The 19,634-nt window shown below is 43.5% G+C and overlaps 1 long non-coding RNA gene across 1 annotated transcript; it reads left to right on the top strand.

Annotated features, from left to right (window-relative positions):
* Window positions 1–505: 505 nt before the first annotated feature.
* On the top strand, window positions 506–16,913 carry LOC147883503 (uncharacterized). The gene is made up of 3 exons (XR_015543808.1): window positions 506–724; window positions 851–909; window positions 16,666–16,913. It is a non-coding gene; the product is annotated as an uncharacterized LOC147883503 (long non-coding RNA).
* The last annotated feature ends 2,721 nt before the right edge of the window (window positions 16,914–19,634 follow it).

The following is a 19,634-nucleotide window of genomic DNA, read 5'->3' as shown; positions in this document are numbered from 1 at the left end:
ATACAAATATAGATCTGCCTGCCCCGTACATCGCTATCTTATTATCTGGAGAGGTGCAAGCCAAGAATGGCTTGCCCCCTCCAAGAATCAATCCTATCCTATCTACTTTGCTAGAAAACAAGACACAGAATGGATGTCCATCCCGATCTCTGCCATCGTCACACCGCAAACAGACCTGTCGCTCATGACGAACAGTCGAGGAGCTCTCCGCCATCGCCACGCTACCCACAAAAATCGTCGTCCAAAGGAAAGGGAAGCGCATCGAGCAGATCGTCCACCCCAAAAAACGGAGGCGCATTCAGTACCTGCACAAAACAACAAGGTAAGTATCCCTAATCTAACGCTCTAACCCTAAACTAACAACTAACCTAAGTATGATGTTTGGTTAACTTAGGTTAACTACGAATCCTATGGCCCTCATTAGGGTCCATCCACTAAGGGGCCAAAAAGTGCGTGCCAACAACGCCAGCATAAAGAAAATATTAAGATTGAGATAAAGTCTTAAGGTAAACAAGAAATGTTGATATTGAGATAAGAGAACCATGGAGTCTTGTTCTCTTGTATATCACTCCATGGAGCTCTTTTCAGTGCTTCTGTTCATGGGTAGCTTCGTTGGTCAGCTTAGCATTGTTGTGATTCGGCTCCGTGCCATCTTGATACTCACTCAAAACTTGCTGGCATGTGTCAACGTCTGACGCTTCTACATACCTTGGTGAGAATGCAGGTACGGAGTTTTCGCCGTCCTAAGCTAGAGCTTACGAACACGATATCCTTGCAGTAAATTTTATATGGAAGGGAGCGCATCATCCCGCTCTTTGCAGTCTTAAGCATTTCTTTTCCTTTCGCGCAGGAATGCTTGATGGACCCGAACAATATTGATGAGGCGATTAAGTTTCAGATATTGTGAAGGTAAGGAGCATTGTTTTCTTGGATCTCAATAAAATCATGGTTCTTTCAGGCGCTTTACCGAGAGAGAGAGAGAGAGAGAGAGAGAGAGAGAGAGGGGGGGGGGGGGAGGGGCGGGGAGCGAAAAGTGGGGGACCGGGGGATGGGGCTGGGGGGTTTCGGGATATGTCGTAGCGAAGTATTGCACCAGTCTCTACAAGTTGACGTTGAAATATTTCTAACAAGCTGACAACCAAAAATAATATTGAGGGTGCCTTAACGATGGCCAGAGAGACCTGAGTGGCATTAGAAATGAATCGCGTCTACAAGATAATGGACAGCAATTACGGGGGGTGTTAGATGTCAATTTATGCCAGCCATGGAAGTATGGAGATTGTAGGCTGAAAGGTTAATGTATTGCAAAGAGGAAATGGCCCTCTTTATGATGTTTACTCCAGATTCTATCATGTTCCCATTTAGTCAAATCTGATGTCAGTGAAATTTACTAGCTTCACGAGGTTCAATTTACGCTGTTGTTGAAACTGATTACGCCCTAGATTCAACACCCCTAGGAGTGAATCTAAGACTCCATTACCTGCATATATTATCGTTGGTCGTTCTGGCTACCTGGGTTATCCTTCGGAGGGAATTCACTCCAAGCTGATCATTGGATTGAAACCAAAAATAATATTGAGGATGCTTTAATGATGGACAGGGATGTGTGCACGCAATGACCTGAGCTGTATTACAAAAGAACCGCGTGTACAAGATAATGGACAGTAATTACAGGTGCGTGTTAGAATGGCAGTTCTATGCAAGCCATGACGGGGTCAATGTTAGGGCTGCATCATTATTCAGTACCTTTTAGGAAGTATGGAGATTGCATGTATTGGTACGCTGAAAGGTTTATGTATTGCAATGAGGAAACAGCCCTGTTTATGTTAGAGTTCTAGGCATCTCCTATCTGTACTATGGGGAGTGAGGGCTTCCGTTGTAGTATTCTCCCTGTAAAATATGCAGTTAGTGGGGAGCTGTGCCAGAGCATTTAGCCAGGGTATGTAGGCATGGTTGAAGAAATCAAGAACTATTGGAACTAGTTTACTGCATGTAATATAACTATAGGAGTAACTGAGAACACTCCAAAAGATATAGACACTGAAAAGACTCGTATTTCTTGGACTGCAAAAGGAATTATTTTGGTGAGATTTTACAGCAAATGCAAGAAGGGCAATCCACCAGTCACTATAGTTTACTGCATGTAATATAACTATAGGAGTAACTGAGAACACTGCAAAAGATATAGACACTGAAAAGACTCGTATTTCTTGGACTGCAAAAGGAATTATTTTGGTGAGATTTTACAGCAAATGCAAGAGGGGCAATCCACCAGTCACTATTCCCTGAAAGATGGGTATCTAATGAAAGATGATTGCCTATGCATCACCCAGGAGATGAGGAAAAAGATTTTGGAGGAATGCCATGCATCTCCCTATGCTGGACACAGAGGAATTACAGCAACAACTCTAGCATTAGAGAGGTATTTCTTTTGGCCAGGGATGCGGAAAGATATACATCAGTTTGTTACTGAATGCCTTACGTGTGAGAAAGTGAAGTATGATAGACGGAAGGCACTTGGCCTACTTATGCCTCTTCCTGTGCCTCAGGCACCATGGGAAAGTGGATTTGGACTATCATTGATAGATTCAGCAAGCAAGCTCATTTCATTCTGGTTCGCAAAACCATAAAGGCAGATCATATGGCTAAGCTTTTCATGGCATAGATCTTTAAGCATCATGGTATGCCTAAGTCCATTGTTAGTGATCGAGATCCCAGAATGACCTGTCTATTTTGGAGAGCTTTATTTGATAACATGGGGACGAATCTGAATTTTTCTTCTTCTTTCCATCCCAGACAGATGGTCAAAGTGAAGTAGCAATTGGATATGCTGAAATGCTACGTGGGTGACCAAGGTTCAAACTGGGAAAAGTACCTACCATTGGTAGAGTTTGCTTACAATAATACAGTACACAGCTCTACAAGGAAAGCCCCCTTTGAGGTCATTTATGGGAAGGTGATTTTGCCACCTATCCTGAGTACCAAGGATGAAATATTTGTAGCTAATCAGTTTGTGAGAGACCTCCAGACAGCTTACAGCCAAGTTCGGACAGTAATCGAAAGGTCTCGAGAGAAACATAAAAGAGCTGTAGATAAGCATAGGAGATAGTGTTGGAAATCTGAAAGGAAAGGAAAGAGTGGACACAAACTCAGAATACTTGCATTATTTTGCTTTTAGAATGAAGAAGAGTGAGGTCCTTAAGTAGGCACCTCATACATGCTCACTGACATCACTGATGACTTCAGAGCTCCACAATCATCTCCTCAATCTGCTCCTAGATTCTCTCAATCATCCTATGTGGCTTTCCACCACCTAACTGTGCTTGTGGGTACCTAACTGTGCCTCTAGCACTCACACATAGAAACATAAGGTGTGCCTGAGGCATACACCTTGAGATATCCCAACAAACCCCCCCTCACTCAGGCTTTGTCAAGGATACATCTAGTCTCATAGTTTCTCATGCCATCTCATGGTGGTCAAGGATTAATCTATGGCTAGGTTCTCATGCTAGCAAGGGTTCCCTTGGGTGTAAGGTAAACAAAAGGGATACAAAAAGACCTTCCAATGGTTATCTCCCCTGCATGTACATGCACACAATGTCTGCAGGAGGTACCATGGAGCAAAACATACACATGGCCTACATCATAAGGTGACCAGAGGTGTTTACAAAACACACAAAAACACAATAGTTTATTTCATTCATTTTGGAGGACTATCCAGGCTGAGTACCTTGACATAAAAAGAGAGATCTGGAGCATACATAGAGATGATTTAAAATGCATAATCTTCAAAGGATGCCTCATCTTGTGGAGGCTCATCAACTGAAAGTAGATTTGCTTTTTTTGTCTTTGCTTTGGCTCTGCAAAACTTCTCATTATGGTTGTTCTTGCCACAGTGCTTGCATGGATTAATTTTGAAGCAGTCCTTTGAAAGGTGATTTGTCTTTCCACAGTGATTGCAAGGGGTATACTTGCCTTTCTGGACTTTTACAGCATAAACAGTGTCATTGCCTTTCCTGAGCTCCATATGCCTTTCTTCTTCTTGGAGAGCAGAGATAATACCTTCAAGATTAGGATTGGGAAGATTTTTCAAAGTGCTAACTATGTGATCATAATCTTCAGGCATACTCTTAAGTAACACTGCCATAGCATCATCTGGAGTAATAGGAGAGTTGATAGCAGCAAGCTGAGTCATAAGACTCCGCATATAGTTGACATGAGCTGCCAAAGTAGTACCACTAGCCATCTTCAATTCAAAGAAAGAGATTTTAAGTGATAGTTTAGAGATGTGAGAGCTAGCACCAAAAATCATGTCAAGCTTCTGCCAAGCTTCTGAAGGAGACTCCAAGTCAGAGATATGGTGAATATAATCATCTCCTAAAGCAAGAGCAATGATACCATATGCTTTTTCTTCTCTAGCTGGATCCCTTGCCGGTCGTGTCGGAGTTGAGGATTCTCCAGCATTGGAGGCCGTAGAAGAAGCGGTAGGAGTAGGTTTGACAAGTCCCCATAAGTTCTCCCTCATCAATGCAAATTTCACCTTCATCTGCCATGTGTGGAAGCCCTTTCCATTGAACTTCTCTAGATTCAATAGGGTAGCCATGAGAGGGTCTAACCCAGATATTGGGCAGTGTCTATCTCTCTTACAAGGCAAAAAAATAACTGAAAGACTTCCAAAATATGAGCACTTGATGCAATAAAGACTAGTGACCAATATTCAATCAATGATGCTTCTTCTTACATGCTTCATAGAAGTGGCTAAAATGAATACTTTCCAATCAAAACCGACTGTTGACCAAGTTGGTCAAAAGGTCAACGTCGACCCAAAAGTCAACGCGTTGATTTTTGACGAAAAAGTCAACTCTGCGTTTTTTGACGTGTGATGACGTGGTGCTGACTGCCTGTTGACTGTGTGCTGATTGCTGATTGCACAGGGCTGCTTGAATGGTTGTACGGACGTCTACGTGGCCGTTGACTTGGTTGCCTATGCTGGCACTAGCTAGCATGGCCACGGGTCTGTGGATGCTTGTGACAATGGCCATATCTATTCTCCCATGCTTTGAGTTCCTCTCCATCTACCGGTATAAGTATGCTCCCCTTGTTATCCACAATGTCCTCCGAGTTCGCCTCTGCTCTCGTTGTCAGCTTCCATAGTTTTCGAGCCACTAAATGACTTCGGATCTTCACCTTCCAGATAGGATAGTTAGTCTCATCCAATTTCCCGGACTCTCTAAAGCTAGGGATGGTGAAAGAAGGAACTCAACCAGGGGAGGAGGAAGGGAGAGAACGGGCTGAAGAGGCTTCTGCTTTTGAAATCGACATCTGTGATGCTAAACCACACAACAAAATCAAAAAGCAAACTCAATCATCTGTAGACAAGAACTCTGTACACACCCAATTGAACGTGAGTCACCCTCTTTCTTTCTCGCAAGGGCACAATCCTCCAGTCGTGGAAGTCGATTTTCTAGAGGCTCTGAATTAGGGTCGTCCTTCAGCAAGGTCCTTGCTTTCAAGCTTCCACACTTGTGAGCCTCCTACTTGGGCTCTAATACCATGTTAGAAATCAACCAATAGAGAGTACGCACAGCGGAAGACTTGATAGAATGGCCCAAGAGCTCACACAGTGTATGTGGGTGGAATCACAAACTTCTTTACTTAATGTGCTTCACATAGTGTGCAGGCTAGTAAATAGACAACTATCAAGCCAGATATTGAAACCTCCAAAACGATATATTTTCGTCCAAGGCTATTGACACAATACAAAGGGATAGATCCAGAGTCACACCAGCTTGTGATCCTCTGATGTTACCACAAGGTACTTCTACTATTTGCCAGATATCTCTAGATCATTGAGCCCGAGTGCTCCATCTTGAGCGTATGTAGACTCTCCGTCCAAAGACCTCAGCACCTTGCTGCCTAGAAGACAGCCTAGGCTCCAGCCCTATATGAGCTCAGTCTGCAGCAACTCTTGGACTCCTCTGCCTGTTGGATGTAGGCCTGAGGGTGTGTGTACTGCTGCTCCTGCTGCTCGCAAACTTGCTGGCCTGCTGGATGTAATTATGCCCCCGCAAGGGGGACCTTTTATTGGGGAGAATTCCCCTCAAAACTGGCCGACTTTGCTGCCTGCCAAAACCGACGGGGAGGCTCTCATTTGAGGTGCTTTTGGCCGCCTCTTTGCTGGCTTGACCAGCCTAATCAGCCGACCTGCTGGTCGGCCTGGCTGGCTGGCTCGCCTGTAAGAAATCCTAGATTTACTATATTTAGAACAGTGCTAAGGAACAGTAAAGAGACTGAGATAGCAGAGAGCAAAGGAATAACTGTATTGCTTGAATGTCTGTAGGGTGGATGTGATTGTCATCCATACAATTTGGCCTCTCTTATATAGAGAGTGAAGAGTCACACATGAAAAGGTGTGTACTCCAAAGGGTATGTGCATGAAGAGGTGTGTACCCCTTGTGAAGGGTGTACCCCTTGTGAAGGGTGTGACCCTTGATGAGAGGGTACATTACAATAGGAATGTCTCTTCATTAGAATGTCTCTTGTGAAGGGTTATGCCTCATTAGGAAGTGTCCCGTCGAAAGGGCAAGTGTCCCATCGAAAGGTCATACCCTTCCACAAGTGTCCATTCATTAAACCATCCATAAGTCTAGAAAGAGAAAGGAATACGTCACAGATCGTGACATCCCCTCCCACTCAAAAGAAGACCCTGGTGGAGATAATGAACCGATGTAGAAAATATCATGGTAGATTTTGAAAATACTGCTGTAAAAGATCAGGGTACTGCTGTAAGTCTTCATCAGACTGCCAAGTAGCGTCGGAGTCGTCCAGATCTCGCCAAAGAACAAGGAATTCCGTGATAAGTCGATGTCGAGTCTCTCGCTGTCGATGGTCCAAAATACGCTCAGGAATAAGGAGAACGTAATCGTCTTCGATTTCCGGGACATAATCACCTGCAGGAGGAACTGCTTCATCGCCTGGAATGTACGTCTTTAGCCAAGAAATATGAAATGTTGGATGGATTTTACCCCATGATGGTGGTAATTCCAATTTATAACTTAAAGAATTTTTCTTGACGATCCGGAAAGGTCCATAGTATCTGGGTCGCAACTTAGGAAACACAGACTTAACCGTCTTATAGCGATGTGGGGCTACAAATAATAGCACCATGTCACCAGTGTTAAATTCCAGGTGACGTCTATGTTTGTTGGCAGACCGTTGATACCGCTCTTGCGCTTTTCGCATATGATCCCTGACTTGCAGTAGAATGTCTTGCATTTCTTGAACCAATTGATCAGCTAGGGCCACTCGATGTTGAAGTACAAAATTTGTTGGTACAATCGGAGTGTGTCCATAAGCTGCTTGGAATGGAGTCATGCTGATGGCACTATGGAAAGAGTTATTATAAGCAAACTCGAGGAGTGGTAGATACTCTTCCCAGGCTGCGAGGCGTGACTGAACATAATGTCGAAGCATTTCTTCCAGAACTTGGTTGACTCTTTCAGTCTGTCCATCTGATTCTGGGTGGTAAGCTGAACTGAACAGTAGAGTTGTACCCAAAGATTCGAAGAGTGAAATCCAAAAGTGACTGGTAAACTTAGGATCTCTGTCGGATATGATATTCTTGGGTAATCCATGGTGTCGGAAGATGTGTTGTATAAAGAGTTTGGCTATGTCCGGGGCCTGTGCACTGCTTTTGCAAGCAACAAAGTGTGCCATTTTGGACAATCGATCAACAATTACCATAATCTGAGTGTTACCTCTAGAGGATCGTGGTAGTGTTGTAATGAAATCCATGGAAATACTTTCCCACCTTTCAGTTGGAACTGGAAGAGGCTGAAGAAGTCCTATCGGAAGTCGTCGACTTGCTTTCATTTGTTGACATGATAGACGAGATGTAACCATGTTGATGACATCTCTTTTCATCTGAGGCCAGTAGTATGTTGCACTGAGTAACCGGTAAGTCTTATTGATGCCTGGATGGGCAGCATAAGGAACTACATGATGCTCTTTTAACAAAAGACGTCGAACATCCTTGTCATGTGGTACACAGACGCGATCTTGATAATACAGAAGGTCGTCCGTATAAGAATAGGATGAGAAAATCTTCTGTTCGGAAGTCGAAGGTTGATCTTTGGAAAGAACCTGTACTGCGGTGCCGAAGTCTTTATCATTGAAATACTTTCCTTTGAATGAATTCGGAACATCCACAGATAATGTAGAGATTACCATGGCTGATGCTAGAGGTAACCTGCGGAGAGCATCTGCAACTACATTGCGTAGTCCTGGTATGTACTCAATGGTCATGTGAAAGTTGGCCAGAAACTCAACCCAGCGTGCTTGTCGAGCGTTCATGACTGGCTGAGTAAAGATGTACTTGAGAGAGTGATGGTCTGTCTTGACCACAGAGTCGGCACCCATGAGATAATGTTTCCAAGAGCGATAAGCATGTACAACAGCAAGAAACTCCTTATCATAAACCGGATATCGGGTTTGGATATCAGAATGTTTATGGCTGTCAAAAGCAATAACTCTGCCTTCTTGCATCAAGACTGCTCCAGTAGCGATGTCGGAAGCGTCGGTCATGACCTCAAATGGAAGATTTGGGTCAGCAATAGCCATAACTAGTGTGGTAGTGAGTGCTTGCTTGAGTTGTTGGAAACTATACTCTGTTTCGGGAAGCCACTGAAAAATTGCTGTGCTTTTCAATAATTCGGACATAGGAGCTGCGATTTCGGAAAACTGATAGACCTTTGTATGGTAGAAGTTTGCCAATCCGAGAAAAGAGCGGACATCATGAACATTCTTAGGAGTAGGCCAGTTTCGGATTACCTCGACCTTCTTGGGATCCACAGAGATACCTTGAGCTGAAATAACATGTCCCAAATATTCAAGTTGGGTCTTGAAGAACTCACTCTTCTCAATGTTGATGTAGAGAGAATTTGCGCGGAGAACTTCAAAAACTTGGTGAAGATGTTGTTTGTGCTCAAGTAGGGATCTGCTGAAAACGAGGATGTCATCGAGGTAAACGATGACGAACTTATCGAGGAAAGGCCTGAAGATGTCGTTCATTAATGTCATGAATGTGGCCGGGGCATTGTTTAACCCAAAAGGCATGACCAAACATTCATAGTGTCCATACTTTGTTCGAAAAGCTGTCTTGTATTCATCGCCTTCTCGTATACGAATTTGATGATAACCGGAACGAAGATCAATCTTGGAGAAGTGTGTTGCATGTAGAAGTTGATCGAAGAGGTCATCAATGCGAGGCAATGGATACTTGTTTTTTATAGTGAGCTTGTTGAGGGCTCGGTAGTCGATGCAGAGGCGCATTGACTTATTCTTTTTTTCCACAAGTAGTATAGGAGATCCGAAAGGGCTGCGACTGGGCCGAATGTGACCTTTGTCAAGTAGCTCGGTGACCTGTCTTTGGATTTCTTCATTTTGAGTGTAAGAAACCCGATAAGGAGGTTTCGACGGTGGATTACTGCCGGGAATAAGTTCGATTGGGTGATCCACTGGTCGTCGAGGTGGTAATTGCTTTGGCAATTCCTGTGGAAAAAGGTCCAGGTAGGGCTGGAAAAAAGGTTGGTTGAGGTATTCAGGAGGATCCTTAGCTGGTGTCTCCTCTACTGCTGTAACCAACAGAAGTGAAGTCTTTGCTTGGCGTTTACGAACCCACTTCTTTACTTGTAGGGCAGAGGCAACTGGAGTTGAAGGAGAGTCCCTAGAACCAGTTAGCTCAATAAGTTTTCCCTGGTGGACAAACTGGATAGTATGGCTGCGAAAACTGATTGATGGATCATAGTCGTAGAGCCATTGTTGTCCGAGTATGACATCGTACCGAGAAAGAGGCATAATGTCGAAGTTTAACTTGTCCGTATAATGTTGGATGCGAAAAGACAAGTTTTTGATCCTGGTGTTGCACAAGAAAGTTGTTCCATTTGCGAGTTCAATCTGATAGTCCATGAGACTAGGACTGGTGGTCAACCGAAGTTTATCGACCACAGAACTGGCTAGGAAATTATGAGAACAGCCACTGTCGATGAGGATGGTGACCGTTGTTCCACGAATCGATCCTTGAACGCAAAGTACTTGAGTGGCCAGGGAAGGTTCAGGGTTGCTGGCAAGGCTCAGGTGGATGGTATTCGCCATTCGAACAGCTTTGTCTTTCTTGTCTTGTGCTGAGGTAGCATCTTCTTTTGGGGAAGTGCTAGGTTCCATATTAGAATTTTGCTTTGGTCGCTTGGGACAATCGAACCATCTATGGTCGCCTGTACAGATGGTACAAAGTCCTTTTGAGCTGGAGTTGTTCTTCTTGTCAGTGGCCTTTATGTTGGGGCTGTCGGTAATGACTTTGTGAAGAAGAAGAAACACGATCCTTGGGGGAGTGCTTCTGTTGGAATCCAGCAAATGATTTCTGAGGCTTCTGGGGATCTTGAGACTGTCGCTGACCTTGATTACCGAAGTTTTTGCGAAACCTGGTATTATCTTGAGGGCGAGCACCTTTGGCCATAGGAGAGTTCTGTGTGCGATAAGCACTCTGCTTCCCTGTGTTTAGGAAATCTGTAATGCGCTCTGCGTAAGCAATAGCGCCATCTGTGGTGGTGATATTGGCTTTAAGAACATCAATGCGTAACGAGGGTTGTAGGCCTGAGATGAAAGCATGAAGGTGATCATCCTCAGTTAAACCATCAATCTCTAGCACCAATGTGGTGAACTAAGAGATATAAGAAGACAGGAAACCCGTTTGCTCCAACTGTCGAAATTTTGATCGTGCTTGGAAGTCCGCATTGGCAGGTACAAACTGCTTACGGAGCACGTGTTCAAAACGTTCCCAAGTTAACACACTTTTTTCGTCCTTTAAGCGTCGTTGCCACCATAGAAATGCTGTATCCTTCAGGAGGGAGGTTGCCAAGGCGATCTTTTTGCCTTCCGTGAGGTCAACAGTGTCAAAATACATGCGCATTTTAGCGAGCCATTGGTCAACAGTTCGGCGATTACGTTGACCAGTGTAGGCTTCTGGAAGTTTGACGTCAAGTCGCTTTGTTTTGGAAGCTTGAAGTAATCGGTAGAGAGTACGCAGTTCAGTATTTTCTACCTCGGGGGGGAAAGAGTCCGCATCGTCGTCGGGTTGCGTCACGTCGTCCTCTGTATGTGCTGGACTTCGAGAATCTTGGAGTTGTTGAACTTTTTGAACCAGGTCGGAGATGCTGTCCTGAAGCTGAGATATTTGAAGTTGCAATAGAGATTCACTTTGGGTGTTGCCTTCAGGGGTCTTTTTGGGACTTGATTCTTTAATCTCGGGAGAGGCTTCACGCGAGCGGTGCGACATGTCGGAAATCCCTGTGAGAGAGGCGCGAACTTGCGCTCTAGTTTGTACCATCCCCGAAAGAGGATTCGGGCTGCTCCCTGAGGTTGCTCATATTGGAGGGGGCAGGCGAGGCAGGATGGAAATCTGGTAAGGGAGGTCCTGTCGGAGGTAACACTGGAGATTCTGAAAAAGGTGTTACTGCTCGTGATAAGACAGGGGTAGGTAGCAGAGTCCACGGATCTGAAAAAAGGATAAGGAGCTGCTGTCGGAAGAGGAGGATATCCACGAGAGGGAGTGCCTTCAGGATGTAAATACTGACTGGGAGAAGGTACACCCTGTAGAGGAGGATATCGGGGAGCTGAAGGAGGTGGAGAGTACCCTGGGGATGCCGAAGGTGAAGGGTAAAACTCTCTCCAAAAATGAACAGCAAACTCCTGAGGAATATCGTGTTCCGGATATCTTCGTGTCTCGTGGAACACAACCTGTACTGTGCTGAGGAAATAATGTAACTGAGGTGCCTCACGCAGAAGGTAGAGGATGTGATCCAAGTCACTTGGAGGGCACGTGACACAGAAGACCCAAGATGCAAAGGCTCCAAAATGGGCTGGCTGTGCAATTTGAACACGATATTGTGTAGTAGCAGGTGCCTGAGGTGTCCTTGAATGGCCGGGTGAATTACCAGGGGTTTCCATGCTTTAATGTGGATTCTTTCATTTGCTGTAATTTGTTAAAAAGAATCCTGAAAAAGCAGATTGGAAAGACTCCACCTGGCAATACTTTAATCTGCCAAGTAATTGCGTAGAAGAAGGCTGCAAATCGTTGTCCGGAGGTCCATGTTGCAGTGTTTTGCGAGGAGTGCTCGAGGCTGGTCTGGTCCAGGCTGTCTTCATCGCGAGAGGAGGCTGCAAGTGTTGCTGATTTAGCAGGAAAAGAATGGCGAAAACTGTTGCAGTTCCCTTGTTTGTCGACCGAAAAGCTGGCTGTAATTGTGCTCCCGTTGCAGGCTGGAAAGGAGCAGGCGACTCAATACCAACAGGGCTATAAAGGGGCAGAACTTGGCAGCGACAGAGACCAAGGGCTGGCAGCGGAAAAAGGCAGAAGACCGGCGGCGTGCTGCTGCGTATGCAGGGGCTGTACAGACAGCGCAGGGCTGTACGGATGGCGCAGTCTGTACGAACTTCTGCGCAGGGCTGTACGGCAGGGCTGTACGGATGGCGCGGGCTTGTACGGACTGTTGCGCAGGGCTTGTACGGATTGCTGCGCAGGGCTGGTACGGAAGGTTGCGATGGCTGGCGCAGGCTGCGGGAAATCCGTACGGCCGTTTTTTTTTGTTCTTTGTGTTGGCTGGAAGGTACGACGATTCGTTGGGCTGCCTAAGGGTTATTTGCCCCAGTATTAAGTTGGGGGTTAAGTTAACCCTAGGGTAGTTAGGGTAAACCTAGGGTTAGGGGATGGGTTTAATTTTTATCCCTTTTTACCCCTCTAGGTACCCTTTTGTAGGTACTTGGGCCTAGGAGGTGTGCCTATTCGAAGGGGTGTGACCCTTGGAATAGGTGCACCTGTTCATGAGGGGATATGTCCCTATTGTTAAAAGGGGTGCGACCCTGCATGAATAGGTATGTCCCTTTGCCCACGATGGGGTATGTCCCATGAGTGAGGAGTCGAGACTCCTCACCAAAAGGTGTGTCCCATGGTGGAAAAGGCGCGTCCCTTGGTTTTGGGACAGCCCAAGCACCTTAAAGGACACGATTTTGGTCGTGTCCATTCACATCAACTTGTGATGTGAGGGAGATGGAGAGGCCAGGATGCCTTTAGGCGTTTAAAAATTTTACGCTCATCCTCTCCATCTCTTCCATGCACTATGTGCACGGATGTCCTTCTAGCGGCAAAAATGTATCAGATCAGCGCTAGAAGGTGGGGGGCATTTCCTACAGGCAGGAGCGAATTTTGCTCTGATACCACTGTAAGAAATCCTAGATTTACTATATTTAGAACAGTGCTAAGGAACAGTAAAGAGACTGAGATAGCAGAGAGCAAAGGAATAACTGTATTGCTTGAATGTCTGTAGGGTGGATGTGATTGTCATCCATACAATTTGGCCTCTCTTATATAGAGAGTGAAGAGTCACACATGAAAAGGTGTGTACTCCAAAGGGTATGTGCATGAAGTGGTGTGTACTCCTTGTGAAGGGTGTACCCCTTGTGAAGGGTGTGACCCTTGATGAGAGGGTACATTACAATAGGAATGTCTCTTCATTAGAATGTCTCTTGTGAAGGGTTATGCCTCATTAGGAAGTGTCCCGTCGAAAGGGCAAGTGTCCCATCGAAAGGTCATACCCTTCCACAAGTGTCCATTCATTAAACCATCCATAAGTCTAGAAAGAGAAAGGAATACGTCACAGATCGTGACATCGCCTGCCCTATTTAAGGGCTTAGTACCTGCCCTTTGTGGTGCTGCTGCCAGGCCCTTAAACTGCCCATAGACCAGCTCATCCCAGGCGCCTCTGGCCTTGGATACTCCTCTTGCCTGCTGCTCTAGATCTGCCTTCTTCCATGCCAGTTTCATGCATTGGATGCCTCGCCATCTGCATTGTTCCTGGCGCCATCTTTTGCAGCCTTCTTTTCCTGTGAGGTGCTGCCCATGTGGAAGCCCCCCCTCTCTCTCTTCTTCGGGCATATCTTGCCCTAGGTCTCCCTCCCCATGCTCTTCTCATTTGGGGGCTTACAGATGGGGAGGTGATGTTTCCAACACCAGGTCTGACAGTTGTTGTAACATGATGCACATGTAATTTAGATGTTCCCCAAGGGTCACTCCGTCCTTCATTGACAAACTGAAGAATTGCTGCTTCAATAAAACTTTAGAATTTTTCAAACGCGAACCAGAAAGAGTTTCAATTGCTATCCAGCTGTCGCGCACCTACTTTGAGAGTTTCAGGTGATGATGGAATTTGCTGCCCAGCGCTCTGCCAAGTATGTGAGTGCTCTCATTTTTGGATTGTCACTGGCTCGCGGTATCAGGAGCTTCCTTCTTGGCTTTAGCGGTCAGCTTCTTTTCCACGGACCACAATCCCTTCTCCATGACGTATAATCGAACACTTAATTGCCATGCAGGGAAATTCATGCCATTGAAGATCATGAGCTTCACCGACTCTCCCTTTGATTCCATACCATTGCAACCTGCTCTGATACCAAATGAAGAAATCAACAACTATTTGAACTATTTTACTGCATGCAGTATAACAATACGAGAAACTAAGAACACTGCAAAAGATATAGACACCGAAAAGACTCGTATTTCATGGACTGCAAAAGTAACTACCTCTTGAACTGAGCTGCACGCCAATCGACCAACAGCGAGCCATATACAACGAGGTCGAAGGCCGCTGCAGGAGAAAAATCCCACTCTGGATCACAGGCTAAAGGAGTGCTAAATGCCAAAGTATCTCCACAAAAGCACCACCAAATCACCCCATGCAGAAGGCACTCTATGCACTGTGACACTTGTCCCCCCTATCCACTAATCCTATCTACTAAACCCAACCACAGTTTGCGTCTCTCAACAATGGCCGGAGGCTGGAAAGAGGGCCTGATTAGGGGCTGGTCAGGGCCTGTAGAGGGCTGATTAGGGCCTGGTAAAGGGCCACATTTGGGCTAGTAACAGCAGGTCTGGTTGGGGCCAGTCTGGCCAGCCACCCTGGTTCAATGTCTACTAAACTCCATTGGCCAGATGGTTTTGCATTTACCCCTCTCAAGCATTAGTGTGCTCTGATGAAACACTGCCGCTTTTCCACATTCCCATACTATGATGAAATAGTGAGACTAAATTGATATGAGCGTCAGCTTGGCAAGTATCTTGACAAGCCAAAAATTGGGCTTTATACAGGCATGGCCTTGCTTTGAAGTGCCCCGTCTTCTCTAAGGTGCTTGCATCTTTCAAGTAGTTCTGTCACACGGTCTCCAGTATACATTATTTCATTTGAGTTTTCTCTCTTTGCCACTGGTTTGGTTTAGTGCTAGCCTTTGTCATGGCTGAGTTTGCCCTTCACCTCCGGAGTGCCAACAGAAACTCAGTACGAAGACTTTGTATAAAAGGATGATCAAGTATGTGGGGGTGTGTGGATTTGAATGTGTGAGAGCATATTTTATACTATGGTCTACACCCATTATTGGGCGCTGATGACGTCAGTGGGGATGTCATAGTAGCTAGTCCCTGCTATGCGTGATGGAGTTTATGGTTTTCAATCTTATGAGTGACTATGGTGAGATTGAAACTGCACTATGTTGTGTTTTTAGAGGATGAGTTTGGGAATGTTCCTGGATTCATCTAGGTATATACGTTCTGCAGTTTGGACCTGTTACGAAGATTCTCATCCAAGGCTTCTATTTATGAGGTTTAATTGAGGCCTTTTTTGCAGCACATGGCTTTTCTAATCGTCAGTATGCTTACACTTTTGTAATGGTTGATTATGTGTGAAGAGGTGTAACTGCCTCCAAGTGTTCTGTTGCATTTTGAAGCCATTGTATATTGTTTGTGTAGTAATTGGGATACATGTTCTGGTAACTCCTTGCTTTGACATAGTAGAGGTTTCTTAGACTATGGAGTTGTCTAGAGTGTCTTCCATCTATAAGACTATGTCATGAGAAGGTATTATGAACCTCCACCTGGGTTTTTCATGGATATGTTTGGAGCAGAGCCCGATCATTGTTGGCTATCTATCAGTTGTACTTGGAACTGCAAATTAGCACCTCGTTTTTTGAAAAGTAATACAGTATCTTGTTCATATAGAAAAGCCATCTGGAAGTGAGTGGTCTCTTTATTTGAAACGAATAGAGAATGTGGTTTGGTCACCTGTGACTGTGAGTAATAATAGATGTCTAATTAAGCTGCATGGGGGTCTTCAAGCTAGCAGAGAACACGGGTTAGAGTACAACAGCCAGTAACGAGATGTTAATTTACATTTAATACTGCATTGATGGCAATACTTAACAAGGTTGCAGCTCCTTTTTGAGTCATTGACATTGTCAAGAAAAAGTATGTTTACAGGTTTGATTGCATGCATGTCTGGTACTCATTGGGCAAAAGTGTCCATGCTGCTGAGGACTTGAGGCAATCTCTACTCTGTATTAACCAGACCAATTGAATATTGATTTTGGAGTTTTTGACTCTGTTAAAGATTGTTATCTTTTGGCTATTTAAATGATTGTGAATATAAGTGCTCTAATAGCAAACCTGATTTCTAAAGATTAAATCCTTTTAGCTCATGTATTATGCTTATGGAACTGTTTTTCCCATTCTATGTAGATAATAATACCTTTCAAATGAGGCGATTCAGACGATACTTAGTTTTCTTGCAGGGAGCAAGAGCAATGTCACAGCAGCACGAATGAGCTAAATGTCTCTTGCAGCAGAGAGGTTGCACTGTATTTTAGAGGTTTGTTTTGATTGCTCATTGACTTAAGATCCGTAAGTCTTCATCAAGGGGAATAAAGAAACTTCTGTATTTTCTTAAAGGTGGCCTCCTGAAGTTGCTACACAGCAAAGGTTGTACCCCTTTGCTCATAGAAGTGGCCTGTAATTATGGTAATATGTATTTCCATTGTCATGTGAATGAATGGGTGGTAAATTGTCACTTAAGGGAAGGGGGCTTCTGAATCATTAAAATTTTGCCAAAGATATATGAACTACTTCCTCACTACCTAATGAGGGCTTTGATTCGTAAAGTTCTCTCCGCGGAACTTGTTACATGAGTAGGCTCCATTTTCTGCTTGCGCAGAAAGCTTGCCTGATTTTCCCTGCCAGGGTCATTCAATTTTTCAGCGATGGTTTGTTTACTTAATCTGTGGAGAGATTTAGTAGTCAATTAAGAATACAAAAGTGTTGATGTATGATGGAGTCACGTGAACACTTTCTAATCTTGTAGGTGACTATTGTGAGATGAGATATTCATGTTTATTATCAATATTGTGAGCATTTGAAGGTTTACTCGTGTGTCCACAAGAATTGTGCTTAGTAAGAAAGGGTGCAACGGCATATATCTTTGTCTATAATATAATTTGTTCTTTATTTGTTTACACACTTGCAATCTGCCAATTTGGCAAGTGAATGTCCTACTTTTAGAACTCTTAATTTATTATTGAGCAAAGAATATTTGACGAAGCCGATATATAACTGATGATGAGCTTTAGTGAAATGTGAAAACAGTAATTGTTCAACAACAAGCATTTCATGCTCTTTACATGACCAGCATAGGTCATATCGAAGCTATTTGAACAAAGAGTGGACCACATGTCAAAGATGTAGACCATTAGATTGAATTTGATCAAAGCAAGCCAAGTGTTGTACTAAACATATGAAGGTAAAACGTGATATGTTTTATGTGTTGGTGATGGTGCAAGTCCATTCTTCCTTCCAGATTTTCTCAAACCCACTATGTGGACTGTTCTGATGACGATAACTTAAAACAAGGGTTTGAAGATTTGCAAATGGCACGCAAGCAAGGAAGATAACACCAGATTTGCAAACGGCACACACTAGAGCCTCCATGGGTAGTGGTAGAAACGATATTTGTATGAAGACAAGGTCCGTTGCAGTTGGCATGAGAGCACAATCTGGTTCTAGCTTAATCCGAATGTAAAGTTTCGAGACATAGTAGAGATTTGACAAGAAATTCATTAAGAATTGACAAACCTTGAATGTTGCCTACCTAATGAAGGCAAAGCGAGCGAAGAACAAGATTGGCATAGTAATGAAAGAAACTATTCTGGATCCAAGCGAGCTGTTGCGGGTATTCCACGATTGATAGAACTTGTGATCATTGCCAGGGTGATTTTTATTCTCTTCGAGATGTGGAATCAGAAGGTTTTTGAAATGCGGTAGGCTTTCTGTATATGAGAGGGAGATTCTGATTCGCGTGTGAGGAGAAGATCATACATACCCAATGGGAAACTTTTGCCGTCATACAAAATTCGATCGAGGACCATGAGTTTTCTTCTAGGACAGTGTTGGACGGGAGGCCATGGTTTTCGGTTATCTCATACTGTAGCTCTGGAGAATGTATAGATAACAGCTTTGAGCATGTTGATGGTTCCTTGGATTGCTAGCTGGATCAGGTCTCTCTAGGCGAGTAGCACCTTGAATCAATCATAGTTTTTCTAAAGCAAAGCTTCATAGAATTGATTTATGATGATTATGATGATGCTACTCCACAGCCTTTTCCCTAATTTTACGAGCGAAAACCTACGAGCAGGTTTATTTGAGCGTCTTTTTTAAGAGATTTTAAAAATTCTTTCTTTAGGAAAATTTTGTTTTTATACTTTTATTTTCACCAGAACTAAATCCCTTCATCATAAAAACATACATAATTGTCACACATTCAATTTTACATAACATAAATTTTCTCTCATAAACATGCTTTGTTTCCATGTTATTATCTTTAAAAAGTGTTGAAAAATAATTCTTTTAAGAAACAATCCTCATAATCACTCTTAATATAATAATATTCTATATATATAATTACTTATTAAACATATTTATATCAATGACAAGAGCTTTCTAGTGTTTTAATAGCATAGATAACAATATATTTATGGATATGTTTCTAAAGAAGTTTAAAATTACTATAAATAAGTATTAACTTGAACTTATATATCACTCTCTTAAAATATATGTAATATTAATACTATAAATCTAAGAGTTTTTAAAATATGATCCCATAGAGATGCTCAAATGGGATTTTTCGATCAATTTGAGTGGTTGAATGATTGGATGTGAAAGTTATGCCACTTTTAAAAATGTTGTCCATGGTAGTTTCGCCAACGAAACTACCTTTGAAGACTTGCTTCAAAGGGGTTTCGTTGACAAAACTACCTTGGTGGATTACTTCAATGAGGTTTCTTTGAATAAATCCTTTCATAGGTTAGGTTGAGAGAGGATTTTCAATGTCACCTCTTATTAAAGTTGTAAGAAGAATCATAAGGGAATTTTCATAGAGAAGTCTACTTTATTTGTAGGTTTCTTCTAAAGCCATCCCATTATGTTACTCAACATTCCTAAAGACTTATGTAAAGGTTTGCGTATAAAATAAGCATTGCTATAATACTTTGCATATTTCTAAGTGAAACTATGTTTTGTTTTGATCTATTTATGTTATATTTTTACATAGTTGGAGGTTTTTTTTTTCCTTTGTCGGATGGTCGGAAGATTTTGTTCGAAAAATGCTCGTTCCCTCAAATCATCAGTGGCTCGATTAAATACATGTTCTCACAAACTGGTCTGATTATTACATGGGACACCGATCCACTGCACAACAACACGATTGTGGTTC

This window comes from Dipteris shenzhenensis, chromosome 28, assembly GCF_047967505.1.
Source record: "Dipteris shenzhenensis isolate YYH24624 ecotype China chromosome 28, Dip_SZ_1.0, whole genome shotgun sequence".
NCBI classification, from domain to species: Eukaryota; Viridiplantae; Streptophyta; class Polypodiopsida; order Gleicheniales; family Dipteridaceae; genus Dipteris; species Dipteris shenzhenensis.
The sequence above is the reverse complement of the archived record's forward strand: the minus strand, read 5'-3'. Positions and strand labels throughout refer to the sequence as shown.